Genomic DNA, 20,540 nt, shown 5'->3' with positions numbered 1-20,540 from the left:
TGAATTCAAACTGGAACAGGTGCAGAGAAGGGCTACTAGGATGATCCAAGGAACAGAAAACCTACCTTATGAGAGAAGACAAAGAGCTTGGTTTGTTAAGCCTAACCAAAAGAAGGCTGAGGGAGAGAAATGACTGCTCTCTATAAATATATCAGAGGGATAAATACCAGGGAGGGAGAGGAGTTATTTAAGTTACGCAGCAATGTGAACACAAGAACAAATGGATATAAACTGGCCATCAATGAATTTAGCCACAAAATTAGCGGAAGGTTTCTAACCATCAGAGGAGTGAAGTTCTGGAACAGCCTTCTAAGAGGAGCAGTGGGGGCAAAAAACCTAACTGGCTTCAAGACTAAGCTTGATAAATTTATGGAGGGGGTGGTATGATGGGACTGCCTAGGATCACATGTGGCCCATCGGCAACTGTCAGGAGCAAAAATCCCCAATGGCTGGAGATGGGACACTAGATGGGGAGGGCTCTGAGTTACTACAGAGAATTCTTTCCCAGGTATCTGACTGGTGGGTCTTGTTCACATGCTCAGGATTTAACTGATCACCATATTTGGGGTCAGGAAGGAATTTTCCCCCAGGTCAGATTGGAAGAGACTCTGGGGGACTTTCGCCTTCCTCTGCAGTATGGGGCACAGGTCACTTGCAGGTTTAAACTAGTGTAAATTATGAATTCTCTGTAACTTGAAGCCTTTAAACCATGATTTGAGGACTTCAGTAACTCTGCCAGAGATTAGGGATCTATTTAAGGAATGTGTGGATGGGGTTCTGTGGTCTGCAATGTGCAGGAGGTCAGACTAGATGATCATGATGGTCCCTTCTGACCTTAAAGTCCATGAGTCTATGAATTACTACATCTGCTGTTCCCAAAAGAACAGTACATACCAGCTTGTAAGATTCAGTTCAGGACCACCACCTTGCTTAACACCATAGCATTAGGAAATATTTATGGTGAAAACAAGTTTATTATCAAAAATTTCAAGATTCAAGTTAGAGTGAATAAGACTCTTGGAAACAAATGGTTACATGTAAATCAAAATCTTGACACATTTTCTAGAGAGTAAACTTAACTAACAAGTTACTTTCTTGTCTAAAGAAGTTCTCGCTCACCCAAAGTTCTCTTCACTGTTTTCAGCCAAGCCTGGCTCAGACCCCTTTTTCATGATGCAAACTTGCTGTCCTTTTGCTTCCTCGGTGAAGGGTGCCTTGGTGTCTTCTTTGACTTCCCTCAACTATAGTCAAACAAACCTTTGAAGTGCTCCTATCAGACAGCATTCTCTTCCCCCTGCTGTTCTTCTCATCCTGTTAGATCTTTCTGAAGTCCCCACAATCCTTCATTTGCATTCAGTTTAGACTGTTGATAGGAAGCCCGTTGTAAATGAGACAATACTCTATTTACATGTCAACAGGTAGATGAATGAACCGCTCTTGTATGACAGAAATCCTGTTTTTCACCTTTGGTGGTGATCAGTACCTACAGACTTTGACCATATTTTCAGTGTACATACATAATCATAGAATATCAGGGTTGGAAGAGACCACAGGAGGTCATCTGCTCCAACCCTCTGCTCAAAGCAGGACCAATTCCCAACTAAATCATCCCAGCCAGGGCTTTGTCAAGCCTGACCTTAAAAACCTCTAAGGAAGGAGATTCCACCACCTCCCTAGGTAACCCATTCCAGTGCTTCACCACCCTCCTAGTGAAAAAGTTTTTCCTAATATCCAACCTAAACTTCCCCCACTTCAACTTGAGACCATTACTCCTTGTTCTGTCATCTGGTACCACTGAGAACAGTCTAGATCCATCCTCTTTGGAACCCCCTTTCAGGTAGTTCAAAGCAGCTATCAAATCCCCCCCATTCTTCACTTCTGCTGACTAAATAATCCCAGTTCCCTCAACCTCTCCTCAGAAGGCACGTGCTCCAGCCCCCTAATAATTTTTGTTGCCCTCCACTGGACTCTTTCCAATTTTTCCACATCCTTCTTGTAGTGTGGGGCCCAAAACTGGACACAGTACTCCAAATGAGGTCTCACCAATGCCGAATAGAAGGGAATGATCACTTCCCTCGATCTGCTGGCAATGCTCCTACTTATACAGCCCAAAATACCATTAGCCTTCTTGGCAACAAGGGCACACTGTTGATTCATATCCAGCTTCTCCTCCACTGTAACCCCTAGATCCTTTTCTGCAGAACTGCTGCCTAGCCGCGCAGTCCCTAGTCTGTAGCAGTGCATGGGATTCTTCCGTCCTAAGAGCAGGACTCTGCACTTGTCCTTGTTAAACCACATCAGATTTATTTTGGCCCAATCCTCTAATTTGTCTCCTTTCATAGCATTTGTACATACATTTTACAATGATACTGATGACCAGTGTGACACCAGCTTTTATTTAAGACCTCACATGACCTTCTTTGGTGAACCAGAAGGCACATACCAGAATCAGGAGATTTCTGGAGCCACTCTACACCCCTTTGTCAGTTGGCATTAAGAGGTTCTTGGGTCACAATGACCCTTCATACTCTTGCACCTGTGTCAGAGGTCCTCAACATTTTATTTTTAATATGATACAAAATTTACCAGCTAATAAAGGAGAAATTATTTATTATTCCCAAATATGAAAGATTAGGTAATACGTATTTCCTTGACTCAAGACAACTGTAAACTTCATCAAATGTAAAATATTTCTATAAGCTGTATATTGTAAAATGATAGTTAAGTTAATAGATAAAAAGATAAAAAATAAAAAGTGGTCAAATAAGAAATGCTATTTAAAAAAAAATCCACCCCATTATTAGCTACACTGAATAAAAATGAGCTAGCTATAGGCAATCAGGCTGGGAGCAAAGTTCTTCAGTGACTCAATGCTTCTAGGTATAATAACGGTTCAGTGTAGAGTCCTCCTGATCTTCAGCATGTGTTTAAGTGCTTTGCTGGATCACAGCCAGACTTCTCAGCACCTTATAAAATGGGACTCTAGGGGTGCAATATGGCTGGGTTGAAGATTGCATCCTCCCTTTGTTCTCCTGTGTACAGACCAGCCACATTGTGGCTGGTGAACACTGCTTTTGACACAAGCAATGCCTGTCTCCCCAAAAGAAGCAAGGTGGTGGTACAGGTGGCCAGTGACAGAAGGAAACATATGCTGTTCCCTCTCCCAGGGTAGAAGAGCTGCTGCAGCAGCACATGCTGCCCAGGAGGAATTCTAAGTCAATGCAGCCCCTCCAGTGGGGCCTGGCCCTGGCTTTAAGCCACAAACTAGTCCTAGAGTTATAAATGCTTCTTAAGTAGATTACCTATTCCTTAAATAGCTCTGTTGCCTATAGTTCAGATCAGTTTGTGCAGGAAATTAACTAGCCAGTTCTTGAAATGCCTTTCTGTTTTAGTAGTAGGGGAAGGAGTGCCTGTTGACAGTGCACCATAATGTTTCGTGGTTTTATGAACAGAACCTGATACAGCTGCTGATAGCTTCTCTCAAACTTCTTGCCCTTGAAGGAGAAAGTACTTTGTATTTATAATCACATGATAAAATGCAAAAAGGCTTCCATTACAATACCACTGAGGGTATTACTCTTAATTATTCTACATTCCTGTGACAGTGGCTTTGACCATCAATTGACTGCTGAAAAGGCCAAGCTATTTCAAATTTAAAGGTTTATTATTAGGAGAAATTGGCAATAAATAGTATTTCCGGTATAACTGAAATATATGCCTTTCCATTTTAATTAAAGGAATAATTACGTTAAAAGGGTTTCTGTTTCATAGATATATAGCATGTTCTTTGTTTTATTCCTAATCTATTGCTCTTAATAGTGTTGAAAGGCATAAACAGATAGTAAACAAGCTCTTATTGTGTGTCTGTTAGCCACGTGCAAGAATTTCATGCAATAGTGGCTAGTTTGTTGCCTAAAAGATATAGGACATACTTTTCATAAACAACTAACTATCCCTGTCCATGTTATGGCCTCAATCCTGTACTTCTGCGCCCAAAACTCCTGTTGCTGTTAAGCATCCCATTAAAAGTTTTAATGAAAATACTGACAAATGCTTACCCACATAGAAACTACTGGGTGCCAGTGTAGGCCTGACCTTGCATTCTTTGTGCAATCAGCCTTCCCACCCCACTCATGGGGCCTCCAAAAAACTATTTTTACTGTAACTCCCTAATTAAAGGGATGCTGTCTGGTCAAATTTGACCCACAATTTACTATTTGTAAATGGACTTTTACAAAACCAAAAAACTAGGAGAAATGCTGCCTGGCACTTTCTCCCATAATGGAAATGTTTTAAAATACATTATTAAAGATCTATTCCCCTGTGGTATTTGCCACCCAACTTTGTAAAAAAAAAAAATTTGTATAAAGCTTATGTGATCTGACAGAGCTCACATTTGTTCACTCCACAGCCTGCTATAAGGGGCCTGTGTTCTCTTGGGCTTTCTCAGGGTGGCTTGACACATCTTGGGGTGGCTAGTTGCAGGCTGTTAATTTTTGAAGGGTTCGTAATTGTCAAGTTGGCAGTTTTTGATATTAATGGGCTATATTATGAAATGCCTTTCAGCAGAAAAATCTTTTGTCTTGATATTAGTTACAGCTAATCAATTTTTTACAAGATATTTTGAAAAAAATGTTTTCGTTTCCTTTGAAAATTTCCCCCCATTTTTGAAAGAAAATAAATCTAAACAAAGTTTTGCTAAATGAAATATTTTGAAAAAAAAATCATTTTGAATTTTTAGGGTTTTTCCCCCCTCTCACGATTATTCCTTCCCCCCATTTACCACGGGAAAAGTGAGGAAAAGGGGTATATATATTTTTTATGTTGGGTTTTATTTTTTTCACACTTTTGCAGTGGAAAAAAAATTAAAACTATGCCAAAGTGTCTTTTCCTTAATTTCACTTTTTACAAGATTTTCCAGTGAGGGAAGTTAAGAGGGGAAAACAAACAAACAAAAAAACAGGTCTGTAACCTTATTATTTACATCCCGCATCCCTCTTTAATTTTTTACCAGCCCTAATATTTATTTTAGTTTTGCACAGAAACTTGGAATTTTGATTGCTGCTCTCAGTACACCTAATTAAATTAAATAATACATGAGATCCAAAAAGTAACACGGATTTGAAAATGCCTCTAAATAAAAATGAAACTGACCAATTCATTTTGATTGTCCAAGTAGAGAGAAACAAGTAAATTAAACAATTCCCTACCCCCTAGTTCTCTTTATTATAGTGTTTGAGCCCAGTCCTGGGGTCCTTACTCAGCCCTGGTCCATACTAAGAACTTATGTCGGAATAAGTACATCACTCAAAGGTGTGAAAAATCCACACCCCCTGAGTGACGCAGTTATAACAATTGAACTCCCAGTGTAGACACTGCTATGTCGATGGGAGGGCTTCTCCCGTCAACATAGCTACTGTTTCTCAGGAAGGTAGAGAATTTATGCCAATGGAAGAAACTTTCTATCAATATAGATAGTGTCTTCACTAAATGCTAAGTGTCACAGCTGCACCAGTGCAGCTGGGGCACTGCAGCACTGCAAGTATAGACAAGTCCTCAGACAAACTCTGACTTCAATAGTAATTTTACCTGAAAAGGACTGGAAGAGTCAGACCCTATATTTAAAACAAAGTTATTCAGGTGACACCATCACAGGACGTAATCACATGATATATGCCATCATGTTCCAGCAATGCCCCTCTGCCATGTACATTGGCCAAACCTGACAGTCTCTACGCAAAAGAATAAATGGACACAAATCTGACATCAGGAATCATAACATTCAAAAACCAATAGGAGAACACTTCAACCTCTCTGGTCACTCAGTAACAAACTTAAAGGTGGCAATTTTGCAACAGAAAAGCTTCAGAAACAGACTCCAACGAGAAACTGCTGAACTAGAATTAATTTGCAAACTAGATACCATTAACTTGGGCTTGACTAGAGACTGGGAGTGGCTGGGTCATTACACAAATTGAATCTATTTCCCCATGTTAAGTATCTTCACACCTTCTTGTCAGCTGTCTGGAATGGGCCATCTTGATTATCACTACAAAAGGTTTTTTTTCTCCTGCTGATAATCTTAATTAATTAGCCTCTTAGAGCTGGTATGACAACTTCCACATTTTCATGTTCTCTGTATGTATATATATCTTCTTACTATATGGTCCATTCTATGTATCTGATGAAGTGGGCTGTAGCCCACAAAAGCTTATGCTCAAATAAATTTGTTAGTCTCTAAGGTGCCATAAGTACTCCTGTTACTATAGTTATCTATACTATGCCAATTAATGTAGTATTTGAGTACTGTATGCCAAATATAATTATGAAGTTAAAAGGGGATTACAAAAGTGAATTGAACAGAAAATTCTACTGAGTTTTAAGTTGCAATATTGTCAGTGTCACTTTGGAGCTGTGCAAAAAAAAAAAAAACCAAAAAACAAAGCTGCAACTGAACAGTGCTGTAATTTTGCAGTGTACTTGTAGCCATGTCGGTCCCAGAATATTATAGAGACCAGGTGGGAGAAGTAACATCTCTTTTTGGACGTCCTGTTGGAGACACAGACAAATTGTCTAGCCACACCCCATTGCTCTTCAAGTCTGTGAAAGGTACTCCCAGATTCACAACAAAATGCAAGGTGGAACAAATTTGTTTAGCATAAGTAGTTAGCACATATTGTAAGGGACCATGAAAGGTAGAATGGCCCATTAACACCTTTACAGTCATAGGACAAGGGGGAGGGGAGGTTAGTGGGTTACAGAGAGTTGTAATAAGCAACAAATATGCATCCGAAGAAGTGGGCTGTAGTCCACGAAAGCTTATGCTCTAATAAATTTGTTAGTCTCTAAGGTGCCACAAGTACTCCTGTTCTTCTTTTAGCAGAGGGAAAATTACTTTTGTAGTGACCCATCCACTCCCGCTCTTTATTCAGGCCTAATTTGATGGTATCCAGTTTTCAAATTAATTCCAGATCTGCAGTTTCTTGTTGAAGTTGGGTTTTGAAGTTTTTTTGTTGAAGAATTGCCACTTTTAAGTCTTGTTATTGAGTGTCCAGGGAGACTGAAGTGTTCTCTCTGTTCAGTCCATGATTGTGTCTAGCAGGGTAAAGAATTTAAGTTCCTAGGCTCGTCTTTTGAATGTGATGGTTTCCTTTGAGAACATATCAATCCCCTTTTAACTTCATAATTATATTTTGCATATTCACACCCTTGGCTAAGTTCATAGTAGTTTATGCTGGCATCTTGCAGTGTAAACCCTGGCATAGGCAATGTCTACACTACGCAGCTTTTAGTGACACGGTTGTGCCACTACAGCCATGCCACTAAAAGGCGTGCAGCGTAGTCACTGTTTGTCAGCACCAACAAAAAACTTCCACCCCCAATGAGCGGCATCAGCGTTGTTCACACCAGCGCTTGTCGTCGACAAAACTTTTGTCTTTTGGGGGCATGTGTTTTTTTAACCTCTGAATGACAAAAGTTATGTCTTTCACTTGCCCATGTAGACAAAGCCATAGATTCATTAGGGGAAGAGGTTATAGTTAGGGCCCTGCCAAATTCACAGCTGTGAAATCTGATCTCTCTCGTGATATCTGGCTATTGTAGGGGAAGAGAGTCTGACCTCCCCTGTGCTGCTCGGGGCGCCACTGCTGGGGGTTCCTACTGTGTGCCGGGCTCCAGCTTCTAGTTCTGGCCTGGTTGGGGAAGGACAGGACTTCCTCTTACCCTGCAGGGCCGCTCCTCTGGCCAGGTCAGACCCATCTCTGGGAACCTCCCCTGGCTGCAAGAAGCTCCGTGGCTATGCTGCCTTCAGAGCCCAGCTCAACTCAGCTCTGAAGGCAGAACTCCCACCAGCAGCAGCACAGAAAGGTGGCAACCCCGTGACCCCTGTGAAATAGCTTTGCGACCCCCCCTCCCTCTTTTGGGTCCGGATATGGTTACAACACCATGCCACTTCAGATGTAAACATCTGAAACCATGACATTTACTATTTTTAAAATTCTATGAGCATAAAATTGACCAAAATGGACCGTGATTTTGGTAGAGTCCTAGTTACAGTAGTTAAATACTACATTGATGGACATGGTATATTCATAGTAGATACATATTTTTTTTAAATAAAAGACCTAAGTCTGCAGTCCTTTTCTTATCCTATGCAGAGGTGTTAATGGGCCACTCTCCCTTGAATTGTCCCTTAGAATATGTGCTAACTACTTATGTTAAACAATCCGTTCCACCTTGCATTTTGCTGTGATGTTCCTTTCCTGACCTGAGGAAGAGCTCTGTGTAGCTCAAAAGCTTGTCTCTCTCAGCAACAGAAGTTGGTCCAGTAACAGATATTATCTCAACCACCTTATCTCTCTAGTGCTGTAATTAAACCAGCTTCTAGGTGCCCCTGCAATTCTCTCTCTCTCTCTCTCTCTTTTTAAAGGAAGGGGCCTATTCTCCTACTAATTTTACTCCCGATTCTGTCTGTGATTATCCAAAAAACCCCCAAAAAACAGTGTGTGTGTTTTTCTATGTGTGTGCGCGCGCGCTTGGGGTTGTCAGCTATGTTACTATGTGTCACCATATACTAATGGAAAATCTCAAGATAAATGTTATAAAGCAATGTTTAAACATCACACTATTATTATTTTATAATCTCTGTAACTCCCTGGTATACTCTCTCCTCCTTCTCCCTCTTTCCTTCCCTGTGCTTGCTGCTAAGTGGATTGGGCATGGTGTTTCTTTTCTCTCTGGCATTTAGGAGGGAGATGGAAATGTTTTTTTCTTGCTCTTCACTTCTTCCACATCCTAGCTGTTTGAGGGGACAGGAAGGTATCCTGGAAATTCAGTGTGGCACTCCAGAAGTAGCTTTGCATGAGACCGGTTAAAACAAGAGGAATACTAATCAGCCATAGACTTTATTACGGTTGCAGCACCCTGAAAAACTGTTGATGTCCCAGAGTCACTCCTTAGTGTAGATTTTGCAGGGAGTTTTGGTCATCTCCAACATGACTCATCTTTTTGCTGTCTTCTTCCAGGCCTGTGGGTATGGCGTTGCCTATCCTCAGTGTGGAAAGGCACATAACCCCATCCCAAAGTATGAATGAAACTGTGGTCCAGGCCATTAGTGAGAATTAGTGCTGGTCAAAAAACAAGGAGATTTTTCTGCAATTCCCTCCCTCACTCCCCTCCTCCCCCCCAAAAAAAGTTGTTTTTTTTTTTTTCATAAGAAAAAGTTCAAAATGTGATATATTTGACCAGGTCTAGTGAGAACATCCATACTTTGAAACCACCAGTGACATTTTTCAGGAGGGGTGCACAAGTGGCTGCAGCCAGCAAGCATGTCTGAATGGAGATGCTCACATAGCAGTAGGAAGTATGAGGTATGATCATGTGGCTGTGGCTGGTATTGGTCCAGATGTACTCAGAGAGATCCAAGGAGCTCTGTGAGTGAAATTTGAAAGGCAGCTTTGTTTCCATGATTAAGCCTTCCTTCCCTGCCCCTCCTTCCTTTCTCTACTCTCCCTTGCTGCCTATAGCACTTGTGATTCCCCTATGAATCTAGGTCTATGTTGCCTTACAGGACCCAGGAGGACAAAGGCCATTCCTTGTGCTCCCAGTGCCCTTGCTTATGGATACTGAGATGGCTACCCATGTCATTCCAGAGCCTCTGTCAATAGCAGGGAGAGGTTTTTCACAAGTGCCTAAGTCACTTAGGACACAAGTTCCACACCAAGTCAATGTAAATACTTTTGAAAATCTTGACCTATTGCCCTTTTTCCTCATGCCTCACTTGCTCTGCTGGGCATTGAGCAATGTGGGCCATTTTCACCTCTCATGCAAATACACCTGCATGTACTGAAAATGCAGGGGCCAACCTGGAGTCTACACTTGACCTAACAAAAGCACAGCAGACACTTAAAGCAAAAGAAGGACCTTTCAAGAAGGGACAGGAAGAGCCTTAAAACTTGTCCTAGTTCATGGATTATCTAAGTTGGGGTTCTCAAACTGTGAGTCGGGTGACCAAAGTGGGTCGCGACCCCATTTTAATGGGGTGACCAAGGCTGGTGTTAGACTTGCTGAGGCCCGGGGCCGAAGCCCTAGTCCAACCACCACCGCCTGGGGCTGAAGCTGAAGCCTGAGCGCCACCACCCAGGGCTACGGTTACATGCCCTCTGCCCAGGGCAGAAGCCCTTGGGCTTCAGCTTTGGCCCCCGCACCTGGGGCAGCGGGGCTCAGGTGGGCTTGGTCTTTGGTCCCCCCTCCTGGGGTCATGTAGTAATTTTTGTTGTCAGAAGGGGGTCACAGTACAATGAAGTTTGAGAACCGCTGATCGAAGCCTTCCAAAATTAAGGATCTAGGCCCGGATCCCCAATTAAACCTGAGGCATCAAGTGTGTCAATATGATCCCACACCACAAGTGTTCGTTTTCAGCCTGGCACTCTGCAGTATGTACAGAACACCAGTTATTTAAACTTTTCATTTATTAACATACTTTTAAAAATCTGTTAGTGTGCTACAATTACCATAGCATGGGGCATTGAAATCTTCATTACGTGACATTAGTTCTGCCATGGGTATCACAGCAAAAACTTTATTTAAGCAGCCTTAATGGCAGTTGCTCAGAAACAAAGCAGTTTCTAATTTAAACTTGTGTCAATCACACAGAAAAAACTCTTTCCTATCCATCCTGCCCCTCCCCCCCAAAATTCTAAATTATATCAGTACAGAAGCAATAAGGAGGATCAATAAAAAAGTGTAATGCAAGTTTCACAACATTATAATTAACTGTCTTATTTTTGCATAGTGTTCTGATAGCCATTGAAGTTACCTATATTTTGAGTTTTATATTTTAATACATTTACAGCTAGCTCCTCAGCAGGCGTAATTCAGCACACTTCTGTTGACTTCAAAGGAGCTGTGTTATACTACCTGAGGAGCTGGCTCTTAGGCCCTAATCCTGAACTATGGAAGTCAATGGGAGATTCAGCATCAGGCTTTCTGTCTCTAAACTGTTATAATATGGATTTCACAAAGACAACCCTAACAATCATCAATTTCTCTTCATGAAAAACTCAGTCAACATTTTGCCTTAAATTGTGTGTAAACAGCTATTTGAAAATTACTGGTGCATTAGCTATTAGCAAAAAAAAAATAATTACTTTTTTACATAATGAATAAAAAGTTGAAAACTGCTGTCACATGTGCTTCACTCAAAACCAGTCTATTAATTTTAAAATGCCTGGAGCAAAAACTAGTGGTGGGAGACCGTTTCATTAAAACAGACTCTCATGTTGTTTGCTTTGAAGAAACCTCTAGTCCCTTATTTTTAAAAAGTTTTAACATTGCAAAATGAACTGAATGTATAACTGCCCAATGTTGCTCAGTGTCCTGTCACTCGCTGTTTCTGTTTCACTGTGTTTTATATTCTGTTTTATGCCAGAGACAGATGTTATTATTGCTGTCTTCCCAAAGCCCTCATAAAAATAAAGATGCTTATCTCAAGAGCCCATCCCAGTAAGACCTTTTAAGTGAATATGTTAAAATGATTGTTTGCAGTGTAGGTCCTATAAAAGATATTACGTCACCCATCTTGTCTCTTTAAAATGATTGAACACTTTGAGGATGTACAGAGTTGATCTTCTTTGGCATCCTGGATTCTGGTCTTCCCTTCCCCACACTTGCACAAAAATCATCTACCTTGCATGCTGATTCGACCATGTCCAAATCCTTTTACTGGTCCTTCTCATCTTTTCCACAGTAGATGAAAGCTCACTCCTGCCTCTGTAACTTATTTCATATGTCCATTAATTCTGAAGCCCCTTTCCTAATAATATCTGCAGTGCTATTTCCCTTTATTTATTTTTTTAGTTCCTCTTTACAAGACTCATCTTTGATAAACACTTTCTCTTCACAGAAGTATTAACAAAATACACAAAGAAAAGAGTCTGAACAAGGAAATGACAAGATGTGTGAGTGCCACCACTCAACCATGCTATTTTGTGTTATAACTCTTTCAGACAGGATCCCTGTTTTCATACTTGTCTTTACAGTGGCATTATACAAGGAAATAATCATAATACTTTAGCATCACACATTACACAATATTCTGTATAACACTGGCTTGTTACCTTTAATAGCTCAGTTAGTTTCAAACTACTAGATAAATCCATGCAAGCTATCTGTTATCATTAAGCAAAGATAAAAGAAAATACAAAGTGATACATTACCTGGAAGAGGGCTGCTGTCCAAGCTAATAATCTAGTCTTGATACTTACAGGGACTTCAGATAGTCTGAGCATTTAAAGACTCTTTGTAGTCCTGATTGGTTTATGACCACACTTGATGTTTTTATTGTTTATTCCCAGCAACCAATAGCCAAAGGAACAGGCATCTTAAATTACATCTACAAATGTATGAAATGATGATGCTTCTGTCTCAGTGCTATTTCATTAGAGGGAAAGTTATGCAATAAAACTGGTGTTCTTCCCTAATATTTATAGAAGTCCACCTAAGATCGATCTCTCATAAAGCTTCTTCATCTACTACAGAGGATTTTTCTGATTGTCACCATGTATCTTATAATTTATGAAAATCTACCTTTTATAAATTCTTCATGTTGCATGAACAGCAATTGTTTTAAAAATATGTAGAAAAAATTCAGACAAGAATCCAACATGAATGCCCACATTTAGGGGCAACTAGGGTTTTCAGTCTATTAATAATGTTAATAGGAGTTCTACATGCAGAGCTCATGGGTCTTTTATGTCACTTAAGAAGTACAATGAGTGAAAATTATCACTAATTATTTCAGTTGACAGATCAAACAAACACTAAAGTTAACTCTGCGGTACATATCACATGCATACTCCTGAAAACATGAAATAGATATTCATACTGCAACAACCATATGTTACAAAAAATGTATTTTTTTCTGATGTACACAAAATTATCCAGCAATTAACTATAAATATGGATTTATATTTCACAGATTTCTTTAGTCAGATTAATTCACAGACATACTAAAATTTCACATTAGGTTTTATAGTATAATTAGAACATTATATGTGTTAATAACCACTATTATCTGCTGCATTAATTTAAAAGATATCTTTCCACATGTATACTACAGATTTTTGCTTTAGAGCTGCATGGTTTTTATTTTATTTTATTTCCAAAAACTCACACTTTTGAAGAAGGGTGAAATCTAATCATTTTGACTATATGTGGCAAAAGGAATGAATGCATAAGAGGCAAAAATCTATCCAAAACAAGTTACAACTTTTCATTCTTTAGCCCCATATAAAAATGCATTCACCATTTTTGCACATAAGGATTTCCCTTTTTGATTGAAAAAATTACCACAATTTTTCTGTGAAAAATAGAAAAATAAAGAAAAAAGATTAAACGGTTTTTAATGTCATAAGATCAGTGAAAATATTGTTTTCCACAGTCCTCTATGTGCAGTTTGACTCAGCATACAATAAGAATGACTCAGTGCTGAAAGAGTTGACATTGCATGTCTAAATGACATGGAAAACAAATTCTGTAGCCTCAGGTACAGAAATAAATTGAAACCTAAACTTGCCTTAGTCACTGTACAACTGATATTAATACCTCAAAGGTTTCACACCATCAATTATTTTGATTTGTGAATTTTGCCAGTGTCTGAAACAGATTTTATAAGAAAACTTCCCATTTTGCTCTGCCCAGCACTTTTTGAAAGTTCACAGGGTCAGAAGCAATTCTCACTATGAATTAAATCTATCTAAAAATAACAATTAGTTACAATCAGCATTTCTAAGCCTGGTGGTTATCTTGCTAAAGCACTGAAATTTGTTATGGGACTAGTATGTGCAAACCCAATATAAGAGTTTGTTTAAATAAAGAAATGTTTTTTTCCTCCTGTTTAAGACTCGTTTAATAATGAGAAAATATAATCATTTAATTAATCTCTGTGACGTCTGAAAGCTTAATTTGTATCTGACTTGGTTCCTTTAGGAGGGATGAAGTGTCCTGGAAGATAAAGGGGAATAGTGATAGGTAAGCCTCAGTTACCAAAGAAGTAGAAAGGACCGGGTAGAAGGGTGTTCAACTTTCTACTGAACACCACAGCAGGAGGGGATTATGTTTGCTGACATAAGTACATAAGGAAGAGGGCAGAAAGGTGGTACACACAAAACACAGAGGGGTGGTAAACGCAAGTTGTTGAACTCTGACACAGCAGGAATAATAGCCTATTTCCTTTTTTTTTTTTTTTGGTCAGAAATAGGAAACAGACTATTGTTCCTGCTGGATGCTCTGTTACAGTTCAACAACTTCGTTTATCTCTGGGTACTTCCTTTTTCTTATATATTTGTGTCAGCAAACATAATCCCCTCCTGCTGTGGCCGTCAGTAGAGGGTTACGCTTTCTTTCACAGGATCCCTACTTGCTGTCTTTTTTTTTTTTTTTTTGTCTGGCGGGTAGGAGGAGCAGGGGGAGAGAAAATAGGGCCTTCTCCTGAAGATTTCCATGTCCACAAAAGGTAAACGTGAGGCGAGGGAGTAGCTGCAGGCACCACCCTGGAAGGAAGATAGAAGGAAGATCTGCAGGCCTCCTCTGAAGGAAGAGAGCAACCTCATGATAAGGTCACCAAAAGCAAGACTATGAAGGAGGAGGTCAGTCACTGGAAGGGAGGATACTGAGAGGGACAGCTAGTTAGAGAAGTCATTAGTGGGAGACAGACAGAGACTCTAGAATAGTGGATCTCAAACTTTTTTACTGGCAAACCTTTTCACATCACAAGCCTCTGGGTGTGCCCCCTCCCAATAAATTAAACACCCTTTTTAATATATTTAACACCATTATAAATGCTGGAGGCAAGTGGGGTTTGGAGTCAGGGCTGGCTCCAGGCACCAGCTGAGCAAGCAGGTGCTTGGGGCGGCCAAGGGGAAGAGGTGGCATGTCGGGGCTCTTCGGTGGCAATTCGGCGGAGGGTTCCTGTCCCTCTCGGAGGGAAGGACCTGCCGCCAAAGAAAGCGGCGCGGTGGAGCTGCCGCCGATCACGATCGTGGAGGGGGGGGTGTTTTTTTTTTCCCGCCGCGTGGGGAGGCAAAAACCCTGGAGCCGGCCCTGTTTGGAGTGGAGGTTGACAGCTTTGCGACTCCCCATGTAATGACCCCCTGAGGGATCCTGACCCTCAGTTTGAGAACCCCTGCTCTAGAAAGAAGTGGAGGTGGTGTCCAGGAGATCATGAGAAATCTTTAAATAAATTTCCAGTAAATATTCATAGTTTCAGAAACCCAGCTGAAACTCCCAACCAGATGAGGTTCACTTCTCACTACTATCTGTTCCATACAATTCACAATTTATTCATAGATACTATTAATTTTCAGACTGTGGTGCTCATAACTGACATATTATTTCCTTTCATTTTATTTTCCCATATCATATCCTTCTGTCATAATCCAGCTATGTCACTAATAAGATCACTAATCATCATAATACATTATAGCAGGAGTGGCAGCAATCACTATACTTAATGCTGTATATAATTTATGTTCTAACTACCTGCTTTTGGACACTCACAATTTTCTTTTGGGCTGATAATTTTCAGGCTTGTTTTCTGTTTTCAGATTTATTTATTTATTTATTTTAAGTTTGAGCAGAATCAGTATAGCCATGTTGGTATAAGAGGAGAGTGAATGTTTTCTACAATGAACATACACCTCTACCTCGATATAACGTGACCCGATATAACACGAATTCGGATATAACACGGTAAAGCAGTGCTCCGGGGGGGGGGGGGGGAGTTGCGCACGCGGGTGAATCAAAGAAAGTTCGATATAACACGGTTTCACCTACAATGTGGTAAGATTGTTTGGCTCCCGAGGACAGCGTTATATCGAGGTAGAGGTGTATTATGATTTTCTTTTAAACAAATCCACAGTCACATTGGCATGGTGTTGAAAGCTGAAATTTGGCATAGGAATAGCATTCTCGTGTGCTGCAGAGAAAATTGATTTCAATTTGACCGAGTTATGAGCCTTTGAAAATCACATACAGCACAGTACATTGTGCTCAGGATTTTGTTTTGCTATGCTTGTAAAATGTGCAACTCAGGAAATCTGCAATATGTATATCTGTCCAGCTAATTTTAGCTCTGTCATGGAAAGTATATAGATGGTGTGTATAGGCTGGGTCCTGCTTTCTATGAATATGGCAGCCATCTAGCTTTACTAATGCAAGTACTCTTGAAAACTGAATTTTATGTACTCTTTGGTAAACACAAATTTTGACTTGTCTAGTTAACCAACAACAGTGCAAATTTAAAATTTTAGACTTGTAAATGCAATTCAAAATTCACACTGTTTGCGTGCTATATAAGTCATCCGAGCGAGCAACAATCAGACCCTTGAATAATAACTAGCACCTTATGTAATAGCATTTACATGGACTATTCACAATGAACTGCTCACAGCTGACTCGCAGTACAAGAATTATTAGGTGAAGACACATTTTTAACAACAAATTCAAGAATCCCTTAGTTTATTCATTCTCTGAAAAAGAGACAAAATTCATCCAATAAAATGTTCATTATGAATTATTTTACCAATTCGAACATTTAGGAATGACGATTTGTTAGCTTAGATAACAGCAGAGTCTTTGTCTACACTAGCAGTTTTGTTGGCAAAACTTTTGTCAGTCAGGGGTGTGATTGATACAAATTTCACCATCAAATGCGCTGGTGTGGACAGTGCTCTGTTGGTGGGAGATGTTCTCCCATCGACAATGCTACCGCCACTCATTGGGGGTGGTTTAATTATGCCGATGGGAGAGCCGCTGGCATAGAGCAGCCACACGGGAGACCTTACAGCAGGGTAGCTATAGCGGTACAGCGGTGCCGCTGTAAGTTTGTAGTGTAGACATAGCCTGAGATGCCAGAACCAAATAACAAGATCTGACAGGGGGTGAGACATCATTCAACAACAACATGTTTGAGTGTGTTGCATATGAGGAAAATTCAAGTCTGAAAATTAAACAATATGTCATATTTCCCAGTGTTGTGTGCCCGGGCCCTTATGCATTGTGGTGTGTTCCATGGGGGTGCAAAGGAGCAGCATAAAGAACCTTGTATGGCCCATGTAAAAACCAGACAGAATTACAGCACCTGGGTGCTGAAGAGGCAAAGAGAGTTCCTTCATCTGCACAGTGCCCCCAAAGGAACAGGAAAGAATGGGGAAGCAGCTGGGCAATAACTTTGACCTCCTCATTCTCCAGCCAGCCAGACTGGCCAACCACATGGGAGGGGTAAGACCGCAGACAGGGGAATTAGTGGCTGAACGATCTAAGGAGATTTCTCATGACTCCCTGCAATTGATTCCTTGGTACCCCATGACTGTACCCAAACCAGCTGCCAATGTCTCTGATCCCCCAACCAACAATGAACCACCATTTCCCCACAAATCCCCAGAATCAACCCCACCTCTGCTTCAGCCTCTGCCACGTACTCCTGTCGCCCATGTTCCTCTGTTCACTTTTGTCTCACAATCTCACCCACCCTGAGATGCTGGCTGCCTCATCTCCCCCTACTATAACTGTTCTCATCCAGCCAGTGCCTTAACAACACAGCACCACACAAAGTCCATGTTAAAAAGAGACTCCTGTACAACTGAATGTGAAGTCCTGATCACCACAAGACTCCATGGCAGATGACTCTGCTACAGCTCCACTTCTCCCTCAGTCTTCCCAATTTTTCATCTATTAATGAACTTTTCTCTTAAAGTTATCCAGATTCCCTAGAGCCCAAATTTAAAAGAACACAAACTGTACAGTACTGAACTTTCTTAGTCATTTTGAGATGACTACATAGCTGTAACTCTATTAGGGCAGAGTTAAAGGTGTGGTTGTTATCTGAATGAAAGCCAATGCCTAAACTGAGAAGGGAAGCCATAAAACTCTACATTTCTAACTTATTTTCTAAACAGTGTAATTCTTGCGAAGTAGCATAAACTCAGGCCATTGATATGTGTCCACAACTTTTCTAGTCTATTCAGTCCTTTTTGGATTCTTTTACCACCACCATTGTAACAGAGCTCTTTCATTTCACTTTAACTGTGTGTGTGTGTGTGTGTGTGTGTGTGCGTGCACATGTGTGTGTATAAATATCTTTCTAAGCTCAAAGTTCAGATTTTGTATTTGAGTATGATTCTGAGGAAGTGAATGTGTTCACTGGACATGACTGCATATTAGAAAGGAAAGGGTGTTTGCTGTGGAGGCAAGGAGACGGTGAGCGCATTTGGTAGGGTTACCATATTTTAATATTCTAAAAGGAGGACACTCCACGGGGCCCCGGCCCCTCTCCAACTCCGCCCCTTCCCCAAAGTCTCCGCCCCAACACCGCCCCCTCCCCTGAAAGCTCCGCCCCCCGCTCCTCCCCCTCCCCTGCTTCCCGCGAATCAAATGTTCACGGGAAGCCTGAGGCAGGCAGGCAGCAGGTAAGCTGGAGCTGGGGCGGTGGGGGGGGGGCGCGAGGACCCCCCGGCCGAGCGGCTCCCTCCGGTGGCCGGCCCCAGCCAAGAGGCTCTGGACCCGGCGTCTCCGGCCCGGTTCGGGCCCTGGGGCACCAGTCCCAGTTCCGGCCGGGCGCGCCGGCCCTGGCCGAGTGGCTCCAGCCCTAGCGACTCCAGCTTGGCTCGGGCCCCGGGGCCCCGGCTGAGTGGTGCTGGCAGGCGGTTGAGCACCCCCAGTCCCGGTCCCAGTGGCTCCAGCCTGGCTTGGCTCGGGCCCTGGGTCCAGAGGAGCAGCTCGGGCCTGGCCCCGGCCCCCGCCTGGGCGAGCGGCACTGGCCGGCGGCCGAGCACCCCCAGCCCCGGTCCCAGTGGCTCAGGCCCCAGTTCTGGTCGAGCGGCTCCGGCCCGGCCAGACCCAAGCCCCACGACCCCTCCCTATTTTCCCGGACATGTCCAGCTTTTTGGAATTTCCTCCAGGACGGGGATTTGAAGACCAAAAAGCCGGACATGTCCGGGAAAATACGGACATATGGTAACCCTAGCATTTGGGCCCTGTGACAGAGTGTACCAGCCCCACACTGGTGAGGTGAGGGTTGAAGAGTTGCTCTGGACACAGGAAGCGACAACCCCTTGTTCCTGCTGAGCACGCTCCCAATGGAGAGAGGGTTCAAAATGGAGCAACTCAGCTCAATCTGGGCTGACTAAGCAGGAGAGAAGGTGGGGCTACAGCCTTCTGCAGAGGAACTGCTGAGGCTTCCAAGAGCTGGGACTAGGCCTCACAGTCAAGCTGCTGCAGACCCTTCTGCCATGGATGTCAAACTGCCACAGAAAGAGGGAAACCATTCAGACAGTGGCGTCAAAGAACTCCAAGGGGGACCTCAAGACTGACCAGTGATACCAGAAGAGGATCTAAAGCTGGGATACAAAGTAGACCAGATAGCAGAGGTAGGGGTGCCCATCTCCTATGCTGTGCAATTAGAATTATTGTTTCTTTGAGCCCTGGATTGGAACTTGGGGGAACAAGTAGGGCTGGGTTCCCCTTCCCCTGGCCGCTGGGTGACACAGCTGCTGAATTCTGCTGCTAGGCTAAGGCAGCCACTGACTCTTGCTACTGGGTGACACAGTCCAGAGGATAGCCAGTAGATCAGCAGTTCTCAACTGGGGGTCTGTGGTCCCCTGGGGGTCCATGAGCCCTTTCAAGGGCTGTGTGGCCCCATGGCTGAAGCCCTAATACCTGGCGCCCCACGCAGGGCTGAAACCGGGAGGCACGGGCTGAAGCCCTGATCCCCAGGGGTTCACCTAGGGAGGTGGTGGAATCTCCATCTTTAGAGGTTTTTACAGCCCAGCTTGACAAAGCCCTGGCTGGGATGATTTAGTTGGGGTTGGTTCTGCTTTGAGCAGGAAGTTGGAGTAGATGATCTCCTGAGGTCTCTTCCAAACCTAATCTTCTATGATTCTATGAAGCCCTGATCCCCAGCGCCCCCGTGGGGCTGAAGCTGGGAGGCATGGGGCTGAAATCCTGATCCCCGATGCCCTTCCATGTGGCTGAATCCTGATCCCCAGTGCACCCTGTGGGGCTGAAGCTGGCAGGCGTGGGGCTGAAGCCCCAATCCCCGATGCCCCCCATGCAAACCCTGATCCCCCATACTCCCTGTGGGGCTGAAGCTGGGAGGTGCGGGACTGAATCCCAGAGCCCCGAGCCCTGGTGCTCCCTATGGGGCGGAAGCCCTGAGCCCGTGGGCAGAGCTGGGGACATGGAGGGCATTGTCCCCCACCCCCGAAACTGCAGCGCAAGATCATGGCAGTCCCAGGCACAGCTCCACACCTCCCCCCAAGCTCCTCTCCCTGCCAGGTCAGAGGCGGGAAGCCGGATCCAGGCAGTGCGGGGCAGCTGCTGCTCTGGCTGGTGCCATGGAGCAGGCAGCAGCAATGTTCCTTCCTCTCCTGCTGGCGCTCCAGGTGGAAGCTGCTCTTCAGCTCCCAGCCCCCTTTGCTCCCGCAGAGGTAGTCGTAAGAGCCCCCCGGATGGGGAGACCCGGCTCCGTGGCTGGTAGACCCCTC

At 42.9% G+C, this 20,540-nt stretch overlaps 1 protein-coding gene across 2 annotated transcripts in view; it reads right to left on the bottom strand.

The window, feature by feature from the left end:
• Window positions 1–20,540, bottom strand: part of SLC16A7 (solute carrier family 16 member 7) — a 136,202-nt gene that overhangs the window by 99,080 nt on the left and 16,582 nt on the right. The window contains exon 1 of one of the 2 annotated variants that reach the window (XM_034770244.1): window positions 12,216–12,276. The exons of the other annotated variant lie outside the window; for it this stretch is intronic. The gene's annotated coding sequence lies outside the window, so the exon portion shown is untranslated. Of the gene's footprint in view, window positions 1–12,215; window positions 12,277–20,540 lie in introns of those variants that run through there. 2 annotated transcript variants of the gene reach the window in all.

Source organism: Trachemys scripta, chromosome 1 (assembly GCF_013100865.1).
Source record: "Trachemys scripta elegans isolate TJP31775 chromosome 1, CAS_Tse_1.0, whole genome shotgun sequence".
Classification (NCBI taxonomy): domain Eukaryota; kingdom Metazoa; phylum Chordata; order Testudines; family Emydidae; genus Trachemys; species Trachemys scripta.
Note: the sequence above shows the minus strand (reverse complement) of the source record. Positions and strands in the feature narration are given on the sequence as shown.